The sequence below is a fragment of the Monodon monoceros genome, unplaced genomic scaffold (genome assembly GCF_005190385.1).
Source record: "Monodon monoceros isolate NGI ecotype Baffin Bay Population unplaced genomic scaffold, NGI_Narwhal_1 Super_Scaffold_4, whole genome shotgun sequence".
Classification (NCBI taxonomy): Eukaryota; Metazoa; Chordata; class Mammalia; order Artiodactyla; family Monodontidae; genus Monodon; species Monodon monoceros.
The window spans coordinates 43,584,305-43,590,304 of NW_021703781.1; positions in this window are offsets into that span (position 1 = coordinate 43,584,305).

A 6,000-nucleotide genomic window follows, 5' to 3' on the forward strand; every position below is an offset into this window, starting at 1 on the left:
TTGTCTGGGTAGGTGGGAGGAGCATTTCCTCAGGTAATGATCCATAAATTAACATGGCTTTTTTAAAGGAAAAAAAATGGATGCAAACTAAGATACCAAAGGGTTTTTGTAGAAATAGTAATTTTCCTTAAAAAGAAAGATCAATGTACAATCCACTGGCTACTTATTAAAAACAAATCTTTCTACCTTGTCTGAAACACCTCAGTAAAGGAAAAAGCAGGCATATACTTTCATTTATAAATAAACCCTAAAATATATTTTATTCTGAAGATGTCTTTATTATTTACTGTTAGTTCTACTCATCTGATTATTTTAAATTAAAAACATTTTAAGCCACCTCTGAATTTTTAATCACACCAGATGCTCAAGACTGGCTTCATCTACTCATATTTGAGAAGGAGTTCTCTGTCTTGTTGATAGTTACTATTCTATTGCTTCTATCTATAAACAATCGGCTATAATCCTTTTAGAAACACTCAAAATAATTGGCATTTAAAAATACATTAGAAAAAATTTTTATCACCTTCAAATATCTAGGCATAGGTTCAATTTTATTTATGGGAGATATAGAAATAGTTTTTAAATGATTCTTAAATGGACAGGTTATTTTCAAGTCTTATACTAATCTTAAATGCAGATATTCAGATGTTTATCTTGCTTATTAAAAAAAGAAACCTTTAGACCAATATTTTACACACATCTCAAAACCCTAAATTCACCCCTATCTTCCAAAATTAATCTTATTTTTTTTAATAAATCAGTTTTAACTTAGGTAATGTTGACATCCGGTGACCTTAAATCGTGTCCATTGGCTTAGGAAATACTTAGAGCACAGGAACGCTTGAGAAAATACAGACTGGTAGAAGAGTATACACTGATTTATTAAAAATCATAGCATTTTAAATCTGTAAGCAACTTTGAAGATGATCTAACCCAACCACTTCATATTATAGAGGAGGAAAATGAAATCTTGAAAGGTGAAGTCCAAGATCACCCAAGGGCGAAAGTTTGAAGCCAGGATTCCCCAGGCCATGCTGCTCCTAGCTTGAAGCCTGAAAATCTAGAAATTCTATGATTCTGAGACTCTGGTGTTCAAAGATGTGACTCTACCCTTTGTTCTTTGCTTTTAAATCTGTAGCAGAAAGTTTCAACTGTCAAAGCAAAAAGTGTTAATGAAACCTTAGATTTTTTTTTTTTTTTCTTAAAGGAGAAGGTCGCCATCTAGTGCCCTTGGAGATATTTGCTAAATAAATATCTTAATCACAGGGAAGTGAGGTTAGGTCCTTAAATACCTGTGTGAGAGTTTTCATGTTCCATGTTTGAACGAAATAAAGAAAATATACAGAATTTTGTGTCAGAATAAAACACTTTTTAAAATGACAAATTTAAACATCTTTTAGCTACTGGATAATGACAGTGATGGTACATATCCATTGAGTGTTTAATATGCACCAGCGCAGGGCTAAACCCTTTATGTGACTAGATGGTTTTATCCCCAAGATGACTCTGTAAGGTAGGTACTATTATTTATTCTCATTTTATAGATGGAGAAACTTAGCCAGATTAATTTGCCCATGGCCACAGTGTCCAGATTTGACCCTGGCTGTCTTAATCCCCATGCATACTGCTTCTACCTGAAATACATTAAAATGTCCACTTCTCTATGAGCCCAGTGACAAGCAAAACTAGAAGTTCTTTGTTGATGAGAACACACTAAATTTAAAATCCCATATAAGCTCAGATAAGTGTCTAAGACTCTGGCTTCTCAGCAACCAATCTCTTTACCAAAGTTGTTTTCCTTATGATACTTTGGGATCTATTATACATTTCATATACAGTTTCAAAAGTACATGTACCTTCACATGTTATGATGGCGCTTTGCCTCTCCACCTCCACCCCACTAATAAGGAACACTTTCTAAAGAACTTGAAGCCGTATGGATGTGAGCAGCTCATAGGGAATTCCTGTCCTTTAATCCAGGTCAGTGTCACATGGGGCAATGGGAAGACAGTATCTATATATTAAAAAAAACTCAATAATAATAATAAAACAGACTAATAGTGTGCTTTTTATTATCACTATATGCCAGGAGTTCTCACCAATGTCAGTGATAAAATACTCCTCCCCCCACCCCCAAAGAATATTGTTGGTCTAAGTTCAAGCAATTGTTGCATTTATCGTTGAGTGGGTGGACCACTCCCATTGCCCCACCCTTGGAACAACACTGACCTTGTTGCATGTTACAAGGATCCAGAGTGAGGAAAATAGTCATGTGCAGATGGTTTGAGTGAGGTCCCACGGATGGCAGTAGAGGAGTGCAGAGAAAGTTTTGGGGAAATGAAAATATAGACAAGGGTCTAAGTTTTTGGGAATGGGTGAGATGAGGGGAATCTAAGCCATCTATTTTCAATACCTTACATCCAAACACCGCTCTTGGCTACAAAGATGACAGTATTTGTGGGAAACTGCACGCAGTACATTTTCCATCAAGGGATGCAATTAGTAAACTAAGAGTACTGGACTGGATCCAAAAACTATATTTATTTCTCAGCTCTGTCACTTCCCAAGCTGTGTGCTCTCAGGCAAATCCCTAAACTTATCTGGGATTCACTTTCCTCATTTGTAAAATGGGGAACGGGAGTCACCTTGGGTCCATTTCACCTTTCTATCTTCAAAGAGTCTATGGAATTCTGCTCTCCCTATGACTTACATTTTGAAATTATCAGTCTGTTTTTATAGACAACATCCATTTGTGTACTTCAGCTGAGTTTAAAACTGAAAAGAAAGATTTATGATGGAGTCTGGTTGGTCCTATAAAGATTACAGTGACTTTGTGATTAACAGAAACTTGGAGCATTTTCAGTTAATTCTACATCATACTTGATGTGGCTTCAACATTGTCACCTAAATCATTCTGGTGACCATAAAGTGTGGTCACACCTTAGGCGAGATAAAAGCCTGAAGTCTTGAAATACAACCACATCTATGTTAACCACCACACAGAACATGAAAATAGCAAATGAAGTGTTGCCTCAGTTAAACTTCAAAACTGGTTTCAATGTATTGAATTTACTTAATGTAGCATAGATTATGTTTTCTTGTAAAACATGTTCCTACAGAAAAGCATGCATAAATGTTTTTCACCATGTGGTCCTATTGGTGTAAATGGAGTTCTTTTTCATGCTGCGTGCAATAGGAAAACCATTGCCTTTTACAATTTTCTGTGGTAGCTGTCTAAAAGTTTGAAACATTTTTTTCCTAGGAATTCTGAAAATAAAACTAAGAGATGATGGTACTTAAACATTGCAGAAATCAAGTTCTGCCATATATTAAGAACCTTGAACCTGAAACATGGAGGTACACGTGCTATGGAACTTCAGGCAATTAATTTCATCCCCCTGAGACTTAGTTTTCCCAACTATAAATCGGACTTATGGATATTCAATTCTCACATCTGCATCTTTAAGGCTCAAATGCAGTGAGATGAAAACAAGATGTTATCATTTAAATGTGACCCTACATAAATAATATAAATAAAATGGTAATGGATCCTCTGCTTTGATTCTTGGTGGAGAAAGTAGCCCATCAGAGGACTGAACAGACTGGTGTGGTGGTGATGATGGTGGTAATATTTATACTACATTCAGCCTACTCGTTACTTGTGTAGGCAGGATTCAAAGACAGCCCCCAAGCTTCTCACCGCTTGGTGATATGTACCTTCTCCCAGTTATTCAAACACTAATCAAGGTGCTGCTGTGAAGGCATTTTGCAAAAGTAACTAAAGTATCTTAAAGTTGGCTTTAATGTAAGATCTACTAGTATGAGAGGGACTTGACTCGGGGGAGATTCTCCACTGCTGCCTTTAAAGACAAAAGGGGCCATGTGACAAGGAATGCAGGTGGAACCTAGGTGATGAGAATAACCGCTGACAGATGGCCAGCAAGGGAATGGGGACCTCAGTCCTACAACAGAAGGGAACTGACCCCTATCACAACCACTAGAGTGAGGAAGAGGACCCTGTACGCCAGATGAGAGTACAGCATGGCTGACACCTTGATCTCACCTTGATCAGAGGACCCAGTCATGCTATGCCCAGACTTCTCACCTCCACAACTGTGAGATAAAAAGCAAGTGTAGCTTTAAGTCTCTAAGTTTGCGGTAATTGGTTAGACAACAAGATAAAACTAATGAATTACTCAGCTACCACTTTAAAATGACCATTAAAAATGCCAGAAATGTTTTACCACTCTCAGAAAGCCTGACTTTACAAAAGGGTCATTTTTAGTGAAGCTACTTTAGTACATTTCAAATAGGTACTTGGGAACATCAAAAGTTGTTATAAATTATAAATTGTTTAAAGCACACTGATGACAACACAGATAGCCTTCTGAGTATGACAAACTCTGTTCCATAAAAGATATTCATGTTTAAAAGTTGTATCTTATTATGACTGAAGTGTAAATCCTTCCAACCTTAGGTTCTAGAAGGGATTGGAACCACTCACTAGTTTAAACTTTTATGGGGTAGAAATGCTACCATAGTTTACCTTGGGTAGTGAGCTTGCTCTGTGACCTTGGGCAAATTATTTCGTCTGCTGAGCCTTATAGTTTTCTCATCTGTAAACCAGTAATAACTCTTGTACAGCAGTATGTGTTTTTATAATATTTTCAGCTCTGGAAATACATTTAAATATCTTGGATTCTTATTAATTGGATATTTCCATAGCCATTCATGGAAATTAAGTGCCCCCATATCATATTGCCTTTCAGGTTCCGGTTCTAATCAAATATTTGAGAAGAGGGGTTGGGAAAGAATACAAGTCCTTTGAGTCTATCTTTTTATTTGATTTGACTTGATGTTTTGGTTTGATTTTTTTATTGAGGTATAGTTGATTTATAATGTTGTGTTAGTTTCAAGTGTATAGCACAGTGGTTCAGTTATATATATACATGCATATGTTCTTTTAAAGAATACTTTCCATTTTTAAAGTATTTAAAATATTCTTTTAAAGAATATTTCCATTATAGGTTATTACAAGATATTGAATATAGTTCCCTGTGCTATATAGTAGGTCTTTGTTGGTTTGATTTTTAAAGCGAGAGACACTGGACTCACCTACATGGAACTTCTTCTTATAAACTGTTATAAAATTTAGAAAACAGATGTACATGATATAGAATTCAAAAACCAAACGATATGCAATGAAAGGTAGGTCTCCTTCTCATCCCTGTTCCCCACCTACACAGACCCCCTTTTATGGAGGTAGCCACTCACTGTTACCATTTACTTGTGCATGCCTCATTAAATAGCATATTCATATAAAAGCATAATTGTATATAAATACATATTTTTATACAACTTTGACACAAAAGATTTAATATCTGGTTTGTATATTAGCCTATTGCCTAACTTAGTGCTGTCATTTCCTGACTTTCAGAACCGTTAGTCCAATGCAATATGACACAGCAGTCCCATTTTGTGATAAAATGCTCAGTAACAAGGGACAAAGACGAGAGTATGCCCTTTCTTCACACAGATGCTATAGGATTATAGTTCTTCTTACCTTAAAAAAATGGCATTTGGTGTCTTATTAAATATTTTTAATAACAACTCAGAACGTTCTGATATTTTAAAAGAACAAGCTAAATATTATTACATATGTATGTTTTTTAAGAATATGATAAAAATCACCTCCAGTCTTAATTCTCACCACCTGCTTTTTATTGATGGAGACATTCATCTGTGCTTAACTCAGGTTATTTCAAATTAACAGTCCCCATGTAAAAAAGCTAACAAACCATTACCAGGCATAAGGAGCCCTATATTTTGACAATCATTCAAACTGTTATAACTATCATTATTTTTCTTGGTCTCTAATCAAAACTGCATAGTTAGTTCAATAGTTCATTTACTATTTCTGATGCAAAGGGGACACATTTATTTGGAAATTATTTTCTCAAAATGTCTAGTCATTTATTATAAAAATATATTATAACTTGT